Genomic DNA, 25163 nt, shown 5'->3' with positions numbered 1-25163 from the left:
CACTTCTCCATACGCAAGTAGGCACCGGGGATGACGCTTAGTATTTTCAGATTCCCTTTTCACCTCTTTTGGCAGAGCCAAACAGTGTCCCCTGGAAGGGCCGTATCAGTCAGGAAAGTGATACTGCACCTGCTCAAGGCTCACAGAAGATGCCGCATGGGGAAGGGGAAAAAAAATCAGCATCTTTTCCTTCAATGGAAAAGCTTCCAAAGATGGGAAATCATGCCGGGGAAACGGAGAGCATCCCAAACTCAATGGGCTCTCCTGATGTCTCCCGCAGTAGGAATGCCCAAATGGATTAACCTCAGCAACAGCTTGGTGGCTATGGTGTTTGCATAATACAACAATGTTATGCGTCAAATAGTGCCTTTAATCCAAGACTCTCAAAGCCTTACAATGGTGGGTAGCTATCATCATCCTTGGTTTGCTGATGGGGAAGCGGAGGCCTGGCACTGTTAACTGAGTAGTTCAAAGTCACAGTGTGAGTCAGCAGGAAAACCAGGGAGCAGAACCCCGGCGTCCTGATGCTGTAACCATCAGACTAGGCTCCCCATGCTTTGAGATCTCAGCAGATGATTGGCAATCTGGCTGAATTTCCCCTCTTCCTCTCTGGGAATCCGGCTCAGCTCCTCACAAAGCCCCATCTTTGGTCGGTCTCTCTCTCTAGACAGAGTCCTTGCTTTGCTACCAGACAGGCCCGCTTCCTCTCCGCCATTGCATAATGCCTCTCCGCTGCCCCAGCCTTGCACCAGAGCCAGTCAGCTGGGGAGGGAAGACGGTCACCAGGACTGCCAGATTTCCCTCCGCATCCCACAGAACCCTTCTCCGTTGTGACACGAGCGGCTTGCGTCAGCTCCGCCGTGGCTGGAAACAGCAGGGCTGACAATGACATTTGCTGCCGAACGCCTGACATTGAACTCAGCCAGTTAGAACATCGGGTGTCTCGCTGGCAGGAGCAACCGCTCAGCTTCGACACCGCCAGCCAGCGCGGGGACAGGGGAGGGAGGGGAATGAAAAAGCAGAAGCGGCAGCTAGACAGCTGCCTCCTCCTCCTCCTTTTGTGCAGAAATGTGTTTTTGTTTGTCAGTCAAACAGATTGTTTCCCCCTTCTTCACAGGCCAATTGTTTCTGCTGCCACGAGATAAGGGATTGAAAAGGGCTATATTTTGATGGTTCTGAATCTGGGACCTCAGAATTGGAGGGTAGACATTGAGGGGGAGGAGATTCATGTTCAAATTGTCCCTTTTTTCCCTTTCTCCCTCCTTCTCCTGCCTGGAAGCTGCTTCTGCCTCCCAGCTCTCCTGCTATTTAATCTCCGCGTCTCTGGTGCACTCAGGAGGTTTATGCCATTTCGTCCTCTTTGCACCTGCTGCCGAGAAGAGTCCTTCTGTCACCTCGCTGGTCTCTCGCCACGGCTCCTCCCTCCATTCTCCCACTGAAAAATACCAGCAGAGCAGAGCTGGACCCACTGCAGACGTACATCGAAGGGTGAGGCCTTGGTGAGGTTGTCCCCCCATGGTGAAGATTTTGTGCAGGAAGCTCCTTGGAGGGTCAGTTACAGTAAATGGAGACGTGGAAATAAACTAGTTGGTAGGAACAAGACTTCATCCCAAGAAGATCAGGACTAGCAAAAGGCCAGTGCCTAGGACACGCCACCAAAACAGTGTTGACGTCCAAGTTCAGCTGGAGGGAGCGTCTTCTGCAATAACCCATCTTGACTGCTTCCCCAAAAATTAATACTGGCGATAGTTAGGCCGATTACACTGAGTTTCTGGGACTGTAGAGAGATGAGAGGCTGGGGCTGAGACCCACCAAACTCTGTATTATTAGGATAAGTGAATTATTTATGTTCTGGGAGCACCCAAAAGACCCAATCGGGATCAGGGCTCGTGGTGCTGGACTCCGAACAGACACAGATAAAGAGAGTCCCTGCCCTAGAGGCCTTCCATCTAAGATATCGGGTCGCACTGGAACTTGTGGGGATCAGTCACTGATGCGAAGGCCCAGAGCGAGAGTCCCTTTGCTCCTGTATACTGGTCCCATCTTGTTTAATTATCCAGTGCTCGGGAGCAGAGGGAGGGGCTTTGCCTCCCATCCTCTAGGGATCACAGCCTGGAAGGGGCCAGCACGGTTCATATCCAGCTCATAAGCCTCTCAGAGCTCAGGCTTGAGGAGTGAGATTCACTCAATTAATTTTGCTTTGGCAAAAAGTCCATTTTTATTGCTATTTCATGCCTTCAGTATAGATTTTCTCTGCTTGTCTCAAAGGGATAATAAAACCCGACTCGTTCTTTTTATAAGAAGTCTCACACTCCCTCTCGCATTGGGCTGTCATGTTCCCCACCTATACATGTAAATTTAAAGGCAAAGAGTTGTCATTTAAAGACAAAAAATGACTCAGAAAGCCAATCTGTGAGCAAAACCCATCATATCCTGGCTCTCAAACTAGGGCACCCAAACTTGGTGACATCAAGGGCTGCCCTGTCAACCTCTAACTGGCCTAGAATGGAGCAGCCTGGAGCTGCCCGTCCTATTTATTAGGGTGACGTGGCTTGGGAGACAAGTCTTAGCAGGCCATGCTCCATCTTGCTTCAAAACCGCTAAGATCAAGATGGCCGAGGGCCTGCTGGGAGCCGCACTCCCACATTACAGGTGATGGCCGCTTGGGCTGCATTCGGCTCCTTGTCCACACTTTGGCTGTCTTTGCTGTGAAAAGTTCCACCTGGATGTGCTAGGCCTGATTCCCTTCTACCTCAGGCCTCGGGCTCTATTGACCATTGCTGTGCAGTGCTAACACAAAGGGAACAGAGCTGGCTCCAGGAACAAGGAGTGTTGCGGCGTGGGCTGGGGATAGGGCAGGCGTGGGCTGAAAGAGAGGGGACAGGAGCCGCCCCCAGCTATTCCATCCCCCTGCAAAACCCTATTGGGGCCACTGCAGCAGGGTTGCAATTTAAGGGCGTCCCTCAGAGTTGTCCTTGCCTGCATTAGGGGTGACAATGAATAAGAGAGGTGCAGACTGTCTCTCCTCTGCGGCTGCCGGCACATGGATGATTCCTGGTGTTGTCACTTACATAGACGGAAAGTGGGTGTAGGACTGCACCATTCCGACATGGCAGTGTTTTCACACTCAGGGTAAATGACAACCCAAGGTGCAGGGCAGTGGGGAATCGGGTGTCAGCAGCTGATATGAATAAGGAGAAGACTTCAGCTGAAACAAAGTCTGTATTTCCCAGCTGTAACTGTATGTTTGCTACAGCAACCTGCATCTATGGGCCTAACCCTGCAGCAGGGCCTACCTGCAAACACTGGTCCTGATTCTCCTGTCACTTACGCTGGCGTAAACCAGGAGTAAACGCCAATGGAGTTAATGAAGCAACGTCTGTACAAAACCAGGCAAGGCCCTGACTTCAGGGTGGTGTTTTGCAGCAATGTAGCCATATCAGCGTAGCTGCATCAATGCAAACCGTTAGCACAGATATGCTGCGCTGGTTTGAAAAGGGGCTTCTCTCTGTACAGACCAGGGTAAAGTGAGAGGCAAATCAAGCCCAGGTGGTGAGGATCTGACTGTTTACGGTAGATTATAAATGTGAAAGTTTGAGAGGAATCATTTTTTTCGTTTTTTTTCCCCCACCTAACCTGCCCCCGCACCTCCTTTTCCAACCCAGCCTGTCAGCTGTTCTGTCGGGTCGCTTTTCCACTTCGTTCTGTGAATGCAAAGCCTCCGTTGCCAGGCATGCAGCACCCGCAGCGAGAGGAAACCCACAGATGGGTCTGCTCCTGCAGGTGTGGCTGCAACTGACAAAAGTTTTAAAGGTGGCCTGTGCTGGAATGGGGGAAAACGATAAGAGCGAGGAAACCCGTGAGAATAAAACCCTGGTTAACTGAAACTCTCAGGGTCCAGAGGTCGGTTACTGGCATGTCTCATGCCTAGGGCTCAGTTTCACGGTGCTTTCAGGAGTTCACGTATGTGAAGCTTCAGCCTGGTTCTACCAGTTAAACGAACCCTCTAGTATCCCAAAGGTTCGGGTGTTTCCACTGACAAGCGCATGAGCAGGATTCACAGCTCACCCTCCCTTGTCTTTAACAGCCAAGCACTAGGTGGTTACAAAGATGTAATTTAACTAGGGATGGTCCGGAACGTAAAGCCTAGATCTAAGTAGGCCTGTATTTTGGAGAAGTTTGGGTATGGATCCAAACTTCATGGGTGAGCCCTATATGGAGTGGAACCAAAACCCAGATCTGAATATCCCCAGATAAGAACCTAACATTTGCAGCTCAGAAGGAGGTTTAATGCAGGAGCAAAGACTGCCTTTGCAGGGCTCTCAATGAAGTAGCATGTGAGGTCCCATCTACAAGGATAAGCCTCTAGGCTGCCTTCTTCCAGCCCGTGGCTCCCCACACTTGGGCTCTGGCACCAGTTTGTGGGGGAAATCAAAATGGACCCAGTTACTCAATCTACAGAATAGTAGTAGAGTGGCTCAGAGACAATGGGTGGTGGGGACTTTTGGGAGAGGCAAACCATTTACCTGAGTGCAAGGTGTGTGACAGATGGGCCCCTTAAAATACATGTTTAGCAGCAGTTGCCCTGCCTAGATGAACCCAGAAACTCTTTTCTGAAAGCTGTGGATTCTGAAGAGGAACACTGTGTGGATTTCCAACTATACTGGGAGATGCAGCTTATGGGTGAGACATTGGACACAGGCCCTCGGCATGGGTGGTCCCTTCATGAGACAAGGATGGCATCCGTAGTTCTTTTGTAACTAAATTCCCAATTTAGACCTATTCTACTTCTCTAAATTTCCCCATGTAGCTTTGAGCGGGTGTAGTATTCGTCCTCATTTCCTGTTCTGAACAACTCATGTCCCACCCCAGAGGAAGCTGCATTTGGTTGCTGAAGTGACCCCAGTGCAACCTGCAAAGCACTTTGCAGGCCTCCTGGACAAAAGGCAGTAGAGAAACATTAAGTCATTGTCATTATATCATGCGGCTGCTATTTTTAAAGCCTTGTCTTAATGTAGTTGGGGACCTGGGTCATCCTTATGTCAGTGGGAGATTCAGTGGGGTAGGAGAGAGACCTACCATAAAACAGGTCCTTTTCTCCATTTTTACCGGCTGCTTAGTATCCTTTTCTAACCCATCCCCCAGCATAGCTCAGGCTGCATTTTCATCAGCCATTGGGGGCAATGGCTGAGCGATTAAGGCACAACGACAATCCTGAAGGTTTGCATTTGAGTCTCGCTCTAGCTCACACTGAAAGGTCACCTCCAGTTCACCCCGCTGCAAAATGGGTACCCAAACCACCAGGTTAGGGCAGTCAAAAGCAGTGGGACATGATGCAGGCCACATCGCTTCCTCCTGTCCCTTGACTGGGACAAGGGACATGCTTCAATCACATCAGCCCAATGAGCCAATGGCTCAGGGGAACTTTGATTGGTATAAACGAGGGAAGTCCAGCGGATAGGACCGGGACATCGAAACTTCTGGGTTTTAGACCCGTCTCTGCAACTGACCCATGGTGAAACCCTGGGCATGACCGCTCCTGTCTCTCTGCTTTCCAGTCTTTAAAATGGGGGAAAACAACATTTTTATCCCCATTTGCAAAGTGTTTTTAGGAACAATAAATGAGAATGAAAATCCTTCCTGTTACGGTGCCCTGGGCACGGATCATTACGTGACCCAAGAGCCGAATACAACTCACGGACCATCCCTCCCATCACAACAGCAAGGACGATGTCTCAGGTTCTAGCACTACATTGGTTCTGTTCAGATGTTATGGGGGGGCAGGGCTGTATTATTACTATTATTATTATCCCTGGGGTGGGTAGGATCCTGCTCCTCACAATGTGCGGTCAGGGAGGCACTTTTACAGGCAGCGCCGAAGACATGCAGCATGAGGCGGGGGCTGGGCGCTGAAGGGTCTTTACAGCTGGCTCTAGGCAGGAGCAATTGGATCTGCCTTCTGAGAGGCCCTGCACCTTTGGGGGCCCCAATGTGATCCTACACCTGAGTACAGGGCTCCATTCTGGGCAGTCACAAGAGGCCAGCTGGAGGGGCAGGTTGCTTGTCAGCAGCCACCAAGGGGGCAGGTAGGGCCCACTGGCCGCTGCAGGCTTTTGCAAAGAAGGGATTGATCCTGTCTCAGGGGCCCCTTGGTGGTCCTGTCCAGGCAGCAGGGAGCAAACACACACCCCAGCAGTTCTCCGGCTCTGACGTCAATGAAAGGCTCCGACAGGTCCCCGACGTCAGCCAAGATGTATTGCAAACAGATGGAAAGCCCTTGAAAAGTCAATTCCTCGCGGAAGGGAAATAATATACAGTGTCTCCTTCAGGCTGACACTCGGGCCGCCTGGTGCAGGGGGCTGTTTACTCGCTAGGGAGAGACCTCAGCGCTCCCACTGCCTTTTCTGTCTGGGGATTTCTGTGCTGTAGCTAGCGCTGCACAAAATCAGGTCTGCGGCTGCAAAATCTGCTCCAGCCGAAGAGGTAGACGGGGGGTGCCAGGGCTCCCAGGCCGGGGGTCCGCAAACTTTATTGTGCAATGCAAAGTTCTGTCCCGGTGCTAGAGGGTTTGGGGCAGGGTCTCCCTGCGCTGGCCCTGGCTTGGGAAAGAGCTGATCAGCTGCAGGGCTTGTCTTGTTCCTCTGCCCGGGAGCCAGGCACGGGCAGATGCCGGGCTAGGCTCGTGGGGGTGGGCGGAAGGGAGAGAAGCGCAGCTCGAGGGCTCCCTGGGAAGTTGGCAGCAGGGCCCGGGCGGGGGGGACGGGAACGGACGGGACACGCCCCCGCAGTTTGGGAATCACGGGGGGCCCGGAGCACAAACCCCGCGCGCCCCGGGGCTGGGCCGCGGCCGGCCGGCCCGCTGCGACGTGGAGTCAATCGCAGCCAGGGGCTCTCGCCTCCCCGCGGGGCCCCGGATCGGTCTCCGGAGCCGGGCAGCGGAGGCACGCAGGGGCGCCGCCGGAGCCAGAGTCGCTGTCCCCGGCCCGACCCCGCTGGCTGCTCCCCGGCGCCTTGTCCGCCAGCCCGGCCCGGAGCCCCAGGGTACGCTCGGGCCTCGCCTCCCCGGGGAGCTGCCGCTGTCGCAGCCCCGCTCCGCTCCGCTCCCCCCGCAGCCGGGCGAGGCTCCGCCGCTCTTACCTCGCTCCGCCGCCGCTCACCGCAGGCGCCAAGCGGGGCAGCCGGGCCAGGGACGCGGGGCGCGGAAGCTCCTCCGGTGCCCATCCATGGGAGCGCCCCCCGCGGCCGGATTTCCTCCCCGCCTCGCTGCGCTGCGCTGCGCTCCCCCGGCGAGTCCCGCGGGCCGGTCAAGGACTGCGCCCCCCGGGCTTGGCCCCGCTCCGCCTGCAGCCGAGCGCGCTCCGGCGCGGGTGTCGATGGCAGCCCGATCCCGCTTCGCACAGGAAGGGCGAGCGGGCGAGGAGGGGGGGAGAAGAAAGTTAGAGGCATGGCTGGATGCTGTCGGAAGTGCACGCTCATGTTTCCCTCCGGGGAAATCCAGGTGTTCTGCCCGGGCCGACAGCCCCATCTGCCGGCCGGCCGGCCCGCCGCCCGGCTCGCCCACGTGGCCCTGCCCGCTGGGGTTGCAAAGCTGCCCCGCCGTGGGATGGGCTTGGGGGGGTCGAGCCTCCCAGCCGCGGCCAGGCCAGCCCGCTGGGGGTACCCCGCACGCAGCCTCCCGCGGGGCGCTTGTAGCAACGAGCGATCGGCTCCAGAGGGGGTTGACTTTGGCTTTCCTAACTTCTAGCTGGAGACAGGGCGCGGAGGCGCCTGGTTGAATGGAGGTGGCTTATTCCAGCTGTTTGGGAAGCTGCCTCTCAGTGGCAGTTTTGCTCTTCGAATTTAATAGGGCTTTCAGAGCCCAGCCTAGGGGAAGGAGGGATGTATTTGGAGCTGAAAGCTCATGTAGGAGCCGATGAACCTCTCCTCAGATGGAAGTGCCCTGAGAGGTGATAAACCCACAGCCAGGTGGGGTCACCATGCTGCACACCCTGGCCACTTGGAGGGGATTTCATAGACTCCGGCTCCAATCCTCCATCCAAAAGAATAGGGAAGTGAAGGAGAATCTCCGTTAGCAGGCCAGGGGCCTAGGAAATCCAGGCCGATAAAGAACAGGCTTCCGTCGGAGTGGTAGGACTCCCATCTACACTTTAGCTTGAGTCCCAGGATTATCAACTCATAACGAAGTGGCAAGACAAAATGGTATTTGTTTAGGTTGGCCTGGCAACTTGACAGTTGTGTATCTTTGCCCAGGAGTCAGCTTGAAGGAAATGGGGTGCGGTGGGGAGGCAGGGCAGAGGAAGCATATTAAGTGAGGAAAATTGGCTGTAGCCAGCTGCACTTGTCTAATGCTTTGTTTGTATTTTCCTTACCATGGGGTACTTTGTTAGCCTCATAAGATCTTTGTTTCGTGTCTACAGCTAGTTAACTGTTTGCATGCCAGAGTGGGTGTAGCAATGGTCACTGAAAGGACCTTATTTCTTTACATTAAGCCACGCTGCTGTTAGGCCCAACATCTATTCTCTGTTAGGACTTCTCTGTTAACACCCCATGTTTGCATTAACCCTAATGGTAATTCCAGTAGGCCTCCGCAGACCGCTCTCTGCTGCAGGGATGGTGCGTCTCTGTTTGTAGAGCACAACACCCTGAGCCTCAGTCTTAACTGGCCTTTTGGTGCTACAGTAACATCAAGGTTTGATAATAATCGTAATTGAGACTCCGAAGGAATGAATAGGCCTTTGGGTGCTATCCCTTCTCCCCAGCCACGCTGCTACTTGTTGTGCTTTTACAATCACATTTTCCCATTTAAACAAATATTTTCCTCTCCGGCGTTTTTTGCAAAAGCCCCAGGCAAAAAGAGGGCAAAGTGCTATGCTCAGAGTGCTGTGAAATGTGTAGAGGAAACAAAGTGAAACACAGAGGCTGTTTTTCCTCTGTTTTCTTAGCGACAACCATTGTAGCCTTGGCTAGTAGCGATAATGGGGGGAAACCATTTGCAGACAGATGTATGATTTTTAAGTTGATGATTTCCCTTTAATCACAGAGACGGCCATCATCTAATCGCCCGGGCCTGCCAAGGCAAGTAATAGTGAGCAAGTGGTGTAGGGGTCCTGCAGGCCGAGGCATTTGGCATGGATGTCCGGCCGACTCACCTGTGCTCTCTGGCACTAGCCTGACAAGGAGAGGTTTTCTTTGGTTTGAGTTTTAACAGATCTTAGCAGCTGGGTGCATTTTGGGTTCAGCACGTCCCTTTAGAAACCAGCCAGACGTGCAGAGGGAGGCCAATAGCAGGAAATACCTGCAGCGCTGCTGCGTCCCACTGCGAAAACCAAACAACAGCGAAAGTGTTAACAGGGCTTCTGCCCTATTCTACGCTGCAGAATAGCAATCCCAGGCAGAAGGGGTCTCCAAACAGACAACACAAGCCATTGTTTCTTAAACTCTTGGGATGCTAATTGAGGTCAGCCTGTCGTTTGACTCCAATCACTATTTAGACTGGTCTAATCCCAGGCTTTTAATAGGAACCTAGCAATGCCATGCAGGGATCCATCTAGTATAGTATCCTGTCTATGACAGTAACCCAGAACCAGTTATAGGATATTCTGCCCCCAGGGAAATTTTTCTGCCAGCCCCCAATAGTTAGAGCTTGGCTTATGCCTCAGGGCTTATATCTTTTCCAAAACTCTTGTTTATATTTCCGGTGTTTACTGTCATAACTCTGGATAGTCTTGTTATCCATACACAGGTCCAATCCTTTTTTGAATCCTACTTAGCTCTTGGCCTCAGTGATACCACGTGGCAATGAGTTCCACTGGCTACTTGTGGGTTGCATGAAAAAGTATTTCCTTTGATCAATGTAAAATTTCCCACCTCTCAATTTCCTCAAATGGCTCCTTGCATATATACCTTACGTTTACATCACACCTGTTAGTCCCAAAGATCCAAGAATTCTTTTTTTAAAAAAGCACCAGGCATGTGATCTTGCAAACCATTTTGTACTCAAGTCGTTCCGTAGAAGTCAATGGGCTTACTTGTGTGAAAAAGTATTATTCCTGTGAATAAGGGTTTCCAAGCTCTGCCCTATATGTATTCCAGAAACAAAAAAATCATTTAAAGAAATAATCAAGGTTGCCAAGTGCTAACAATATATTTCCCTATCACATCATCTATAAGAGCAAGGAAATTCAAATCTAAGGACTTTGTGAATCTTAAATTGCCCACATAATAATAGTGCCTATCTTCTCTTAGTTCTGTGTTTTTACAGTGCTGTGCTTAGCACAATGTGTCCCTGCTCCAGACTGGGGAACCCTGGGCCATACCACAAAGCAACATAAATAAGAATAATACATTTATTATAACATTATAATAAACTTCATTATTCTGATCAAGTACAAAGCAATGCGTATTTCATCACAGCACAACAAACTGAACTCTGACCCATTATTTTCTTTTTCTCCCCATTATGAATCTTTCCTATCTTAATTTCTATATCTTAATTATTTTTCTTGTTGAATAGGAGATATGAGATAACATATTCTTGCCCCCTTTGGCCCTAGCGTTTAGGCAATTTTGGGGGCCTCGCTGGGTTTTTCTAATGGGAGGAAAAATTGATGGGCTGAGTATTTATAAATTGACAGTCGTTGGTTTTGACCGACATAACTGCTGTTTCTTTAGAATAACGTTGAATATGTACAATATAACTCCCTGGTAAAATTGTGGCTATGTTCTGTATGGGCTTGTATTTGAAGTTGATCAATATGTGTTGTTAATATATACATACAAAATTTTGTATTTTGAGATTGCTGATGAAGGAATAATTTTTATTTTGGGTCAGAGATAAGGTTGTTGTATGTATATATGTATGTATATGCAATTCTAAGCCAGAACAACGTGTTTCTATTTATCATTTAAGCTATGTTGGATTCATGGTGTCCTTAGCTATTCCTTTCCTTGCTTTTAAGAGCTTCTGCTTTTACAAATGATGTGAGAGTAAATACATTTTTGTCGCTTAGTGACCTTAACTGGTTCTTTAAACAAAGTTTTTTTGGTTTTGGAATTTCCCTGTTTTTTTATTTTTAAACATCTTTCATTTTTTCTTTTGTGTCACCAAAGCTGAAGATATCATTTATAAATGTTAACTAAATGGAATGGAAGGGTCAGATAGTTAAATTAAAGAAGTGAGCAGAGCGGTCCAAGCTAATGAGGGCTGCCAGCCTACCTCTAAAATCCCCTAGCAGCTTTGAAATTGGAATGAAATGACTCCATCAGTGAAAATGTCCTGTCCACAAGCAACTCACTACCCCAGTAGCTTTGCTTTGGTCACTGAAAGACCTTGTTTTTAATAGGGGCCATCATCAAATATATTCTGTATTCTTTCTTTTCCCTGACTGCTTCAGAGGCAGAGAGCCTTGTCTAATCTTCCAGCACTAGCCATTTCTAAGACATTTTCCTACTCGTGCCCTTGGAAACGGCCTCTTTCACCAACCAGTATCAAAGTCTACCTCTGGCTCAAATGTTGTTGCCTAATGTGACCTTATTAGGCATATAGAGGGGTACAGTGTTAGGGTCTGTCTTCACCGCAGAGTTAGTCTAGACACTTACTCAGGTGTTGCCCCTAACTCGCCTCCTTTCCACACACCAAACCTTCTCACCCGACTTCAGTGATGCTTTCAACCCAGGTGCCTGGCCCAGCTTGGGTGCTGCTTTCACTTCTGCTAGTAACTGGCCCACTTTGCAGTGTGGACGCCGGCTAAAGTGCTGCTAGTCCTCCGGTGCCTTCCCACAATTCCCTGCGTATTTCTCGCAGGACAGATAAGAGTTCCGACAATTTCCTGGGGAAAAAATCCTCGCTCAGCTCAGCGTGCTGCAGCGCAGAGAGCCATCGGACATGCACCCCGAAGTCCTAGCGACACACATGGGGGAGGAGCACAACCCCAGTGCGGACACAGTAACTTGGGTCAGGCTGTGCCGTGGCCTGGGTCTGTTCACCCGACAGCTAGGCCAACCCCGGTGCTGATCCACTGGGCTAACTCTGCGGTGAAGACATCCCCTCAGGCGCTTTGCCAAGACTTCGTCGAGGAGCTCAGGGCAGCGTTTTGGGCCATTGCTGTCGTTTTGAAGAGAGGCTTTCCCAGCAAGGCGCATGGCCGGGCTGGGCCCCGGCAATAGCAGAACGCTAGCTAACCTCTCTCTCCAGCGATTGCTGTAGCCGTTTTTGGGAAGAGAGTCGCTTCCAGATGGAGGCCCCTTGGCTGGTTTTGTTCAGAGTGTGAGGGGAGGAAGTGTCACTCGCAAAGGGGCATCATCACCGACGTGGGGGCTGGGGGAATGAGGAGAGAGAATGGCATAGAAATGAGAGCAGCAACAGATCTGGTAGATCCTATAGGAAAACAACCATCTAGCAACCATCTCACGCAGAGAGCTGGGGTCTAACGCACAACGGAGGTGGGGGGAGTGTATGTGTGTGTGTCACATGTATTGTGTGGTGGAGACACTAAGTCAAAGCCCTGGAGTCCCTCCTCCTTTGATCGGTGTCCCAGGGTCAGCTTTGCAATTTGCAAGTCTCCACGCCCTAGTAGGGTCACAAGCTGCCAGAGGGGGTGGGTTTGAACCATGAGCTCCCTCCTCCTTCAAGGAGCAGGACAGAGCAATAACATAAGTCAAGGCTACGCAGGGACCCAAGCCCGCTCTTGTGTTTTAGGCCGTCCCTGCTGTGTAGCCAAGGGGATTTTCCCAGGCTTGGGAGGTTGAGCTCAGAGGGGAGGGAGACAGGAATCTGACAAGATTAGAGGGGTGAGGGCCCCAGCCAAGCCAGCGCGCATTTGAGTCTCAATAGATTTCAGAGGCTCCAAATATGTTTTCAGATGAAAGCTGCTCCGAGCCCCTCCCCCGCAAAGGCAGGTCAGTGCAGGAAGCTCCATGCATGGAGAGAGGCTGCAGGCACCAGATTTGTTTGACTTTCTTGTTATTTTGCTTAAAAAAAAAAAAAAACCCAAACCCACCACCACACCAAGAAAGGAAAGAGCTTTAATAAGCCCAGAAGATGTCACCATAGTAACAGAAATCAGAGCCACTCCAAGGATTCTGCCGCCTGGGAAGGAGATAAAATGTTTTCTATCGATCGCTGTCGGGAAAGTCACTGTTGATAAGCCATCCGAGGCGAAATGGGAGCAGACACAGGAAAACGGGAGCTCTTCAAATGAGTCTCCAGATGCTCCCACAATCTCCCCTGCTTTGCAGTTTGGGGTCGGAGGGAATCAATTGCTCCTTTGTAGCGAGAAGATTTCCAGTTCTCCCGCTTTGCTCTGTGTGTTTCTGTGTCCCTGGGTGGGTGTTTGTCTGTCTTGGGGTGAGGTTGAGAGGAAATGTGGGGGGGGAGAGCGTGGGTGCAGATGTTTTATGGGTGTCTGTGCACGAGCCGTAATTAACACACAGTAGAAAGCCCTACATAATTCTCCCGTTTAGCAGCTTTTCAACGTGAAAAAGTGGCTAAACTATCTGTTTTAGGACTGTCCTAAATAAAGAGGCTGCAGGTGATGCTTCCCCCTCTGCTGTTATCAGGCATGTCACTGCAGTGTGGGAGGAGAGAGAGAGAGAACATGGCTGTGTCCACACGGAGGATATTTCCAAAGTTACTCCACTCAGACCTCCTTTTACCACAGGGGCTAACAGCAGGTCAGCTGAATTGGTGCTAGCACTAGTGGGGAATTTTTGTTAGGTAAATTTCCCCTTTGCGGGCAAAGCGTGCATGACTCAGGCCTGTATCGCCTCCATATCACCCTCTCCTAGGTGTTTGGTTGTGGTGTGGGAGTTTGGTGGGGTTCAATCCAGCTTTATCTCTATCACAAAACCCATCCCCACAGCTAATACTAACTGTCCCCCTCCTTGCCGACCATCTCAGCTGAGAAGCCAGGGATGGAATGGGTCCTTGAGACTGACATAGCCTCTCGGCTTTGGAGCGGATCAGTTCAGGTTAGGTTTGAGACACATCAGCGGGGCAGGTCTGGAGATAGATCCAAGATGTTGGTCTCTAGGCCTGCTATCCTGATCTTTTTCCATTCCTCTTGGCTGTGATCACCCCGTTGATATCCATCCAATATGCCCGTCACTGTCACTTGGACTGGGCTGTTCTGTAGCTGTCTTATAAATACTAATATTTGACTGTCTCCTTCCCATGGCAATGCCTGGGAAGCCTGCTAGCTGCCTGGTGGCTGTTTTTCAGCGCTCTGCTCAGCACTGGGGGCTGGCCTGCGTGCCCTTTGAAGAAATGGAAAATCCTATTATCTGCTCATTCTTTTCACAGCATGAGACCGCAGAGCATTCACCAGGAAGGGAGTGTGGTCTGCAGCTCAAAGCCCTGCACCGGCTTGACTCCCACTGAGATGTGAAGGTGCCTGGGTCAGCACCAGAGGATGGGCAGCCTCTCAGCTCTGCTATCCATATTCATGTAGCTGGAGTGGGAGCTCTGGGCGAGGGCAGGGGGACAGATGGAGGCGCAGACCAGGAGAGAGTAGCTGAACCTGGGAGCAGAGAGCAATCAGCCAGACTTTGTAGGTGTCTGAGCCTTGCACATTCCTGATCATCACCCTTCATTGGGTGGCAGCACTGCCTATGGGAACCCAAGGGAGCTTGTGTATGTGTGGGGGGTTGGGTCATTTCTTTAACCCCTTGAGCACCTCAGCTGAGCACGTGCTGCCCAGGTAGCAATGTGAGAAACCTGAAGTACGTTTAAGGCTGCAGACATCAGTAGGGCAGAGAAGGAGTTAACCCATGTTACATTCTCTGCTGTTGGCAATTGGCAGCAATAAAACGGGCAGTGAATTTGGGTCTGCGTGGAACCAAGGTACATTCAGTTCTGCAATGAAAACCGCACTGGCAATGGGGGGCATTGGAGGACTGCGATCCCAGACATGATTTGCAGCCCTTGAGAGCTGGTCAGATGCGACAGAAGGCACTTGCTAGGGATTGTGTTAATGATACAGGCACAAGCTGTATGCATTGCCTTGTGCTAAAATCCTGGCTCGCAGAAGCTAAAGAAGTTTGGCTTGATCTTATACCGGGTGTTTGTCTCTGGCTCGTAGAATACTTGTCTGTTATTGGGGTGGCTCCATCACTGAGATAAATAAATAAAGAGGTTAGTGGGTAATTTAATTTGTTTTGAAACTGATACAGGACACTTACCTTAGTCATTTACTTTTGAATGTTAAAAACGAAGCCCAGTGACAATGACTGGATTTCTGTAACTATAGGAACATGATATTTTGATAAATAGTGACATGTGCCATTCACCAAATACACTGATTGTCTCGAGCAAGCCAGATCTGGTGACTCAGAACCACTGGTTGGAGTTGGAAAGTAGATGAATAAAGAGTTAGGAAGGTCAGCTGAATTCCACTTCTGTGTTACCTGGATTATTAAAAACAAAAGGATTTATTTAAATGATCCGATTTCCTTTTCCACACTTGGCTCAGTGTGGACAGTGCAAAAGCCCTGGTCAGTGTTACTTTTGCTTATCGTCAGCTTCGCTTCCTGGTTCTCGGCCTCCGTCACAACAGTAATGTGTGTGTCGTACAGATGGTCTTGTGGGTGAGACAGTGGTCTGGGACCCAGGAGATCTAGGTTAGATTCCCAGCCCTGCCCCAGCCTCCCTGTGCAACGTTGGGAAACTCACTTAATTTCTCTGTCCCCCCCATGGGGAGAATAACCCTTCCTTTCTCACACATTTGTTTGTCTTGTCTATTTAGATCATAAACTCTTTGGGGCAAGGACTCGCTTACCCCGTCTCAGCTGGGACCTTTAAGTGTTATCTTCAAGCACTGGTATTTGCTGTTAGTTGTCGGCCAGTCTAGGCCTCTCTTAGCAACACCAGAGGCTTTTTTGATCAACGACTAGACCAACAAATAAAAGGCCAGGTGTACAATTGCTCCCTGAGTGGCTAATTCATGTTTTTCTGTGCCAGGTGTTTCTTTGGTGCAAATACAACAGGGATCAGATTAGAAGACTGTGCCAAAACCAGAGCGGTAGCCAGCCAACGCCCAAGGGGCTGAACCAAACTGCCAATCAGAGCAGTGAGAGTTGGAGAAGTGGAGGTGGGGGAAGGGAAGGGAGGATTCTAGCTAGAGTTGCATTAACCCTTGTTTCAAGAAAAAGTTCCCACGCAGTCCCGTACTCAGGAAAAGGTCTAGCCAGCACAGGCAGACAATGGGCAGAAGGGTTGTTCCTAGAGCCCTGCGTCTTTTGCAAATGTGAAGTAACACAAAATAAAACAAAAAAATGCAGCGACGGCTTCTGTCCCACGGGGCTGGACCCAGCAACCCCTTCTGGGCGTTGTGACCTGGCACCACGGATCACAGAACTGCTCCGGTTAGGCCTGGCCACCCTTCGGTCATGGGGGGGTGGGGGGGAGGCCAAATTTGAGTGAGTGGCTTTGCAGCCTGGTGCACAGAGTCACAGCACCATTCACTCAACTTTGGCCCTGCCATCCCTCCATCGTCATTGCTCTGCAACACTCCGCATCCATGGGGCTCCCATCCTGGGGGCAGGACCTACCTCCCCCACTCCCTGAGATCTCCCACCCCTCAAGGGCAGGACCTGACTCCCTCCCCCCATGATAAAGTGAAATAACACAACCCCCCTCCCCTAAGGAAAAAATAAAATAAAAAGAATTTGACCGTGCTAGTGGTTTCCAACCTGCGCTTAAAGCACATTTGTTTTCATCTTTCATTCCCAGCAGAGCACGTGTGATCATATTTTGAACAGCTGCACAAGCCACTGTGATTGGAGTCACACGTTGGTGGCCCAAGTAGGTGGGGCCTAGCAGGTGGGCGGAGCCTGGCCACGAACCACTAGTCCTGCCTCTACAATTCAAGCCCTCTGAATTCTGCTAGGACTTTTTTGTGTACCAACCACATTTATTGTTTCAGGGAAGATGTGCAGGGCAGGGGGAAGGAGGACTGGATTGAGACAGGAGGTGCCTAGATACTCTGGTGATGGGCAGAGATAGATAAAACAAGTGTCTGTAATGGTGTGTTTCTGTAAAATTACTGCAGTATTGTCACCCCAGTTGCTCCAGTCCTAGTGAAAGTTAATCTAGTCCACAAGCCATTCCAGGGTGGAGCAGACGCCTGGCACTCTGCAATGTAAGGCTGGAGAGTCTTAAAATGACAGAATATTCTACCAGCATCCTGGAAAATTTTTCTGCCCCTCCTTTTCCTAACCTTGTTGGTGTCCCAAATATTCCTGTGTAAACAGAAACCTCTCTGGGATGATGATCCCTGTCCTTCCATCTGACCTGACCCACTCATTAACACCACCATTCCGTGTTGATGACATCATAAAGGGTTCCATGACGGTTGCTTCCGAGGTCTCAGACACAGGATTCCATATCAAGCACCTGAATCGGGGTGGGGGAGCTGGTTATGAATGAGAACACATCTGTTCCGGGCAAAAGCTTTCTGGAGTCAGCTACATGAGGACCAGGGGAGAGGGTAAGAGAGAAAAAAGAGAGAGTGAGGAAACAAAGCTTTCCAGGATTCTGGAGACAATATAGTTGTAGGTTGGTGGATCTGGGCAGCTGCGTGCACCTCCCAGTATGATCTAATCTATTTATAAAGGTGACTACTAAAGGACAAATAAGGGGGTTGTGTCCCTTTTTGATGTACACAAAGGAGGCCTGGAAGTTTTTTTAATCGAACTACTTGGTTTTTTGCATTCGAAATTCAGGTCTGATTGACCCCCGGAGACTCTATGGATGACTGGAGAACTAGCATGTTGATGACATCACAGATCCCAATGAAGTGAAACCACATTCGCTGAGAGGGGAAATTGTTTTTTTTCAGCCTCTTTAACCGTGGCTCCGGTTTGGTTTTCGGATCGCCCGTTTAACTCAAACATCCAGCAAAAAGATAGAAGAGATGACATTTTTGTTAAAGATTCATATTCCCCTGACCCTTGCATTAAAGACTGAGAAAATGGCCACCGCACAGCTGAGACCCCGCCCCTCAGAAGAGTAAAGGCACAGTGCAGAGGAATAGCATCACCACTTCACTCTGTATACACAGCAAAGGGCTGACAATTGTTCCCTCATGGTGGTGGAAACACTGCTCCCCCAGAAGATCCAAAGGAGCTGTGAAGTGTGTCCCAGGTGCCCTGTTTGCATCCTCTGTCCCCAACATAGAAGTGTTGACCTGCAGGCTGCCAGGAGTGGGTTGATGGCCGTCTTACGCTAATGTAACTTCCCAGCTAGTGGACTTACTATCCCTGGGGCTCTAAACTCATTGGCCCAAACTGAATGGAGCCCTAAGCCTTTATACAATCTACCACTCAGTTGCTGATAAATAAAAAAGACTCGGGGCTTTCTGTTGTCATTTACAACAGTGCAAAGTGAGTGTATAACGCCACCAAATCTTGGATGAGCTTTTCACAGCCCCCAAAGGACACCTATTTCCCATTCACGCAGTTGAATGGGAACTGGCTGTTCAAATCTCTCCGGTGCCTTTGAGAATGTCTGCCCTACTCGCTCTCAGAAGGCAAATGAAAAGAACCCATTATTATTATTTTTTTTACTCTCATCATTTTAAAGACACTCTCAAGATTTTGACCCCTTGAGGTTGGAAATGCAGTACAGCACTCGTGAAAGGGTTTCCTGCCACGTGACCACCCACCAACTGAGAGCTGGTAGCGTTCATGTGATCTGTCAATGTTCAATGCTATCAGATGATTATTTTTTTTTGGACTCCCCAATTTCAGATAAATTGCGTTTCCTTATTAGGCTGTCAGGGCATTGTTTGAACCTGGAACTTTGGTTACTTTCAGTGCCAGGGTGGTGTTAGCATCCTGATGTAGTTCAGTGGCGGAGGGGCGGAGTTAGAACCTTAGTGTAGTTCGGGGGGGGAGGGGGAAATGTTAGAACCTGGGTGTGTTTCAATGGCGGGGGGGCAGTGTTACCCCCAGGCTGATAAAGATTTTCATGGAATTTGGGAGTGCAAAAGACCATTGTACTGCCAACATAGTTCAGAAGCGTTTTGTTAGCTCTAGGCAGAATTTCCCGACAGAATGTTTGTTGTTTATGTTCGAGATGGACAAAGCTCTGTGGGAGGAGTGGGCTTGGATCTGGTTCCTGTATTTAGATGAAACCATAGCCCCCTCTCACGCCAAAACCTTAGGAAAGTGGAAGCGTTCAGAGAGATGGTTCAGGTGTTGCTCCAGCTGGTTTATTTATATACGGCTATATCCCCATCTGTGCTGAATTACCAATCCTTTGAGTTGATTTATGTGTGTCCTTATTGCCTCATTCTCAATCAGGCTCATTCGTGCTTTCCTTTATTTTTCCAATCCTTCCTTCTGGGCTGCTGTGTTAATCACCTGAGATGAGAGAAGCTGTCTGTTGTCATGGCGACTCCATCTCTGCTCTGGGCTTCCTGGTAAGTCACCTGCGGATGTTTGATTTGTGCTGAGTCCTTTTGGAGGCCAAAGTGCTAGGAAGTTTTTCTCTGTTAGAAAAGTTCAGTTGATTAACTACATCTTTTCCCAGCCATCAGCAAAAGCTCCAGAGAGTCATTTAAACGTGTCCAAGCATGAAGGCCAAGAGGCCACTGGCATGGCCTCTGTGCTCCCGGTTGGGGCATGGGGGTTAATGGCATTATTACTCTCATTTTATTTTAAAATGTGGATATTTGGACCCAGGAAAGTGAGGGGTTATATCTGGAGCCAGGCCAGGTGCAGACAGACACTGCAAGCCCCCTGCACATAGCTCTCCCAAGCCACAGCCCCCCCCCCCCCGCAGCTCTGCCTATACCCCTCAATTCCAACCTGCGGCCCCCACCTTCCCACAGAGCTCTGCCAATGCCCCTAAACCCCAACCCACAGTCCTCCTGCTATTCCAGTCCTGCATTCTCCTCACAGCTCTGCTAATGCCAGTCAAGCCTGATCCATGGCTCCTCTGTTACTCCAAACCTGGGCCTTTTTGTGGTGTGGGTAAATAGCTGCTTGAGATTTGGCTGACATTGATAGATCTGCCTAAAGTGCCCATCACCATGGTATCTAAGCCCTTACCACCTGTGACCTAAGAGAGGATCTCTCCCTGGATGAAAGACTAGAGCCTGCGTCCATTATACCACCTTGGCCTCTGGCACATGCATTTATAGTAGAAATGGCAGAATTCGGATTTGGGTCCACATTCTGAACACCCCCAAGTTTGCTTTGGACCTGGGCTGAGGGCTCAGTCCACTCCACGGAGGCGGAGCTGGATTCTGGGGGTGACCAAATCATATGTAGTAAGAAAGAAAGAGTTTGATCCAGAGCCAAGCAAGCGCATCCCCATCCAAGTTCACCGTGGAGGATAATGAGCCTTAATGAGCAGGCCGCACTAATTGGTAAGTGAGCCCAGAGCCCCCTGTGCCTGAGGAGAGGGGGAAGATGAAGAGCCCAGGGGAACAGCAGTGGCTCTGCGGCAGGCTCTGGGTGAGTGGAGGAGGCAGACTGTGCCAGTGAACCCCAGGTGGAGTGGGGGTGCAGCCATCAGCTCGGCATCCAGCTAAGATCAAGTGGTGGGATTAGCTGCGAGGGGAGAGAGGAATTTCGTTTAACCCTTTCCCACCAGCAGGTGCATGGGTGTGAATGCTAGAAGGGAAGCAGCCTTTCCTGCGTGGACACCGGGAGTCGCCTACTCCACCCCAGCTGAGCCAACTGCAGCACTGGAACAAGGGCGGAAGGCGGGGAGAAGTTGCTTTATGGCCTCTCCCCTCCGGGAGTCTAGCTGACCCCTGCTGCAAATTAGAGCAGCTCTGGGGCTGAGAATAGCCAGAGCACAGCAGCTTTCTGGCCACATGCCCTGTACCAGGGCATGCAAGGGGCTTATAGCAGCTATGCCAGCTGGGAAAGGCCTTATGCTGGTATATTGCCCAGTGGGCTGGTCTGTTGCCTGTATGGACCCTTTGTGCACCAGAGCAGCATAAAGAGGCTGTAGGGCCAGGGAGAATTGGGCCCTGTAGCCTCCATCCCTGCTTTCTAGCTCAGCTCTGGGCTGCTGCTCTGATAGGTTAAAAAGAAAAATAAAGATGCATGAGACATGCAGATCACACGATTGCCGCAACCACTCTTCCTTCCCGACTCCACTGCACCTGCCCCACAGTGCAAGATCTGGATCAGACCCCGACGTAAGGCCCAAGCTGGTGGTCACCTCCCTACTGCACCTGCTGAGACCCCAGAGCAATGACTGGCCTTTGGTCAGGAGAGTCACAATGCTGGTAGGACCAAGGTGCATTGAGAGAGCTTGGGCAGCCCCCAGTTGCACTGAGCCTGGGAAAAGGTGATAATCCCTGCTCTCCCTTCCTGGTGAAATCTACTCACGGCTTCCCCTGCTTTACATTCATATCTAACTTACCTTTGGGTAAATGCCTGCGACTGGAGGAGATGAAGGAGGAATTTAAAGCCTTGGCGTCCTCTTCCCAAGAGGGATGTTGCTCTTGCCGTGATTTTAGTATGGTATCAGCGCAGTGGTCGCTGCACTGCACTATGGGGGAAGCGCTGCACTGGCAGAGGTGAGGTCCTTCCAATGAGATGTTGGACTGAGATTGCTACAGTCTGTATTTGGGAGATATTCAGGGGCAAGTTACAGCTCTCACTGCACCATTCACAGAGAGCCGGGGCGACCCCCGGCTCCCAGCCAGCGAGCCCGCTTGCCATTGTTCACTGGACTGCATGGTATTGACTGGCTGCATTGCAATGCCTTTTGGGCTGAGTGAAGTAGCAAAGCTGCCATAAAATAAAAAAATCTGTTCTCTTGTAAAAACTGAAGCGACTCTGAAAGCATCCGTAACCTAAGCTCGGGCAGCTGAAGGCCAAGGCGTGTGACAGCTTGTCATTTCCCCAGTGGTCTAATGGAAAGGAGCCCAGGTCCTCAGGAAATATTGTCACCTGCACCATTAATCCGGACAGTGCAGACTGCGGTATAGTCCAATGGCTCATGCTGCCACCTGCTGGCAGAATCTAGAATAAGTCTTTTTTTCCCCAGGGCATTCTTTCAGCGTACGGATTCCAGGTGCAGTTTCTCTGGCCACTGTTACAGTTGTTCTTGAATGTCATGCAAACAAAGCAGAGGTGAGTGCCATTTCTGTTGCCCAGTATTTCTGCTTGGTGAGTCCAGCTTGTATGGCAGGAAGCAGGGAGGGCTGACAAACAGAGCTGGCATTTTTGGTTGGACTACTCTCCTGCCTAAGGATATGGCTTGGGCCATCTGCTTTTTGCTGCTTGCAGTATAGAGCCCTGTATCCTCCTCTCTCTGGACTGCATTTGAGAGCGAGAACAGTCAGAACTGACCATTTGCAATGCAGACTGCAGGAACAATTACCAGTCGCCTAGCAAACAAAGCAATCCTTTGGAAAGGGGCTTTTAATCACCTGTATAATTGGCCCTGAACTGGCTGCATGTGTGTCAGTTGCAGCTGTCCATCCAGAACAAGGTGTGTTGGTAAAGTGCATTACTCAGACTCCCCCGCACTCAGACGGGAGCCTGCTGTGTATCCCAGGACAACACTGAGTCCCAGGCTGCAAAGCCTTCTGATTCACCTAGCCCACCCTCAGCACTCTGTATGCACAGCCTAGCCCAGTCCCATGATCAAACAAGGGACAAGCATCCAACGAGGACAGAAAGTAACGGCTTTGTCCTTCTGTGTCCCTTTCATCTAAGAGTCCAAGAGCACTTAAACAATGATTAATTAGAACCCTCCAGCTCCCAGGGAAGGAGATACAAATGGGAAACTGAGGCACAGGTAGAGGCTGTCACCTGCCCACGGTCTTGTAGAGTCTCTTTAGCAGAGATGTTATTAGGACCCAGGAGTGCTGTCTCCGCATCCCGTCAGGATGTTTTTTTTTCAATGTTTGCATGGGGGCGCCCCCTCCTCTGCCCCCAGGGAGGTGTCTGGAGCCCTCTCCGAGACAAGAGGTCAAAGAATCAGTAAAGAAATCTGTCCATTTATAAGGTGCCGATCACTCTAGCATCTTGATGCCAAGACGGTAATGGAGAAATAAGGCTCAACCAGAGAGGCCTTTCGTTAACAGCTACACGCAGATTTGCAAAGATGTCTCGCTGGATTAGCTAAGGGCAGCTCCTACCTGTCCTGCCAATGGGAGGCTCGGTGCTGACAGACCCCTGGAGGGTCCCTGTGAGTGTTTTAGGCGACTGGGGGACTAGTTTTTTTCCAGTTGTCAAATGGGGCTAATTGTACGGGTTAAGAGCTGCTGAGAGGATGCCTCCTCCTGCCACCTGAAACACAACATCCCTGGATGGGTTGATGGCCGTGGGAATTGAACCTTGGACCTTAATGCCTGAGCCTGCACTGTCTGAGCTAAAACACCCAACTCCGTCAGCCAAAGCTGCAGCAAGCTCACTGACCTATATATATGGCCCAGCCACCACTAGAAGGCGGGCAGAGCACCCAACAGAGTGGGTGTAGCTTACAAGTGCACAACAAGTTCTATTGGTCTTACAGAATCCAGGCTCTTCGCCTTGTTCTCGAGCGCTGTCTATCGGCACCTGATCTATTAGCTAATAAACTACATATACACAGACATCTCGTTTATGATGTTGTAACAATATTTATCTCCCCGCTACCGGGAGGAGCAGTCCCTGTTTGGACAGAGCTTTGAACATGCACGGTCAGTGCTAAGTGCTGGCCAGATCTAAATGTAACTAACAGAGACCATGTAAACAAAGACGCCCTGATTGCTAACAGGGACCATCAGCCCTCGAAACCAGGTCACTTCAGCTGATGGAGACCTTTTTAAACCGTGAGCTAGTAGAAGGTTGTTACTGCTACTGAGACCAGCCACTAGGGGGAGACAAGATCACAACCACTCAGCCAGCGTATTACACCGACGCCCCTGAACTTTGATGGCTCCCAATCTAGAGCCGGACCTGAATGTTGTTGCTGGATGCTTCCCAAAGGGAGAAACAGTCACTGGCGTTCCCTCACAGACCAGGGTGGCGCTGCCCCGCACGGGGAACTCTTGGGCATTGGCTAGTTAATTGGCTTTAATGTCTTTTCTTCCTCAGTGCCCAGAGGCCTGCTGGTTTTTGTGAGCTGTCATTGGAGAGAGATGGGTCAGCAGAGGAAAAAGAGCTGTGACGAATTAGACAGCAGTTGCTGTTCCAAAGCTCTTTAGCTGCTGATAAATGGAGCGGAGACTGCAAGTGACTCCAGAGGAGCCAGTGAGGCTTTCAGATCGGGCGTGTGTGTTGTGATTAGCAGATGGTGGCACAAACCCGGGTTTCATTTGTGTCCTCAGCCCTCAAGCTCGCTGTGATACAGACAGGAAGGGGTGGGACTGACTGGCCGGCAAGGTCAGGCAGAGATGTACAGCACTGATGAGGAGATCTTAATCAGAGATCATTGTAAATTCTCCTCTCAAATGGACTGGAATAAAGCTATGAAGCTAATATAACATCATGGAGGAAGGATGTTCTCTTGATGCAATCTCTGGGGAATCTCAGCCAGAATGAGGGGAAGAGGCCAAAGGTGACGAAGCTCTAGCAATAGAACATGGCAGACCACATTTTTTGGGGGGGAGGATGGTAGCACACTGTGAGGTGATGGAAGGACTAGGGGAAACGGCTCAGGACTCCAGGGTTCCATTCCCAGCTCTGCCACTGACTCACTGCACGACCCCGGGCACGTCCCTTAACTTACTTTTCCTGCCTCAGTTTCTCCATCTCACACTGGGCGAGTTAGTTCACTAGTATTTGTAAAGCGCTTGGAGAGCCTCAGAGGGCAGGTGCTGTTGGCTGAGCCTTCTGTTAAGGGGCCCGGACAGCCTGGAGCCTGGCAGTAGTTAGTGTCCCCTCAAACCTGCATTAAAGGGACGCTGTCAGCCTGGACACTCCATAGTTGCTGGGGTTGTGGAGGGGCCTGGAGAGAAGGGATTTCCTTGCACCTCTTTATATTGCAGCTGGCAGCTGTCCGTACAGTGTGTCTTGCACTGCTTTGCCAGTGGTCCCGTGCGCAGCTGTGAGAGAAGCTCGGATGCCCCCCCCTTCCTGGTGCCCCTGGCCCTGCTGTTAGGGGTGGGGGAGAGCTCACATGCACACTCCACACCCACCCTGCTGTTAGAGGGGAGAGCTCATTGGCAGGATCTACTGCACTCTCCCCGGCCCCCCGCCCATTGTGCCCC

The 25163-nt window shown here is 50.7% G+C and overlaps 1 protein-coding gene and 1 long non-coding RNA gene across 15 annotated transcripts in view; one reads left to right on the top strand and one right to left on the bottom strand.

Moving 5' to 3' along the window:
* The window catches only part of RAI1 (retinoic acid induced 1), a 134553-nt gene extending 127049 nt beyond the window's left edge, over positions 1–7504 (bottom strand). For 8 of the 13 annotated variants that reach the window (XM_065560187.1, XM_065560190.1, XM_065560192.1 and 5 more), the window contains exon 1: positions 7138–7503. The gene's annotated coding sequence lies outside the window, so the exon portion shown is untranslated. Of the gene's footprint in view, positions 1–6188; positions 6311–7137 lie in introns of those variants that run through there. The other 5 variants (XM_042853090.2, XM_042853089.2, XM_024102270.3 and 2 more) reach the window with 3 other exon arrangements.
* On the top strand, positions 6346–24528 carry LOC101953299 (uncharacterized). Of its 2 annotated transcripts, none has more exons than XR_010591212.1 (4): positions 6346–6483; positions 19365–19418; positions 22010–22095; positions 24049–24528. It is a non-coding gene; the product is annotated as an uncharacterized LOC101953299 (long non-coding RNA). The 2 variants fall into 2 exon arrangements; XR_255417.5 differs by having other exon boundaries at positions 6347–6483; positions 17719–19418.
* Positions 24529–25163: the final 635 nt, after the last annotated feature.

The sequence above is a fragment of the Chrysemys picta genome, chromosome 10 (genome assembly GCF_011386835.1).
Source record: "Chrysemys picta bellii isolate R12L10 chromosome 10, ASM1138683v2, whole genome shotgun sequence".
NCBI classification, from domain to species: Eukaryota; Metazoa; Chordata; order Testudines; family Emydidae; genus Chrysemys; species Chrysemys picta.
Note: the sequence above shows the minus strand (reverse complement) of the source record. Positions and strands in the feature narration are given on the sequence as shown.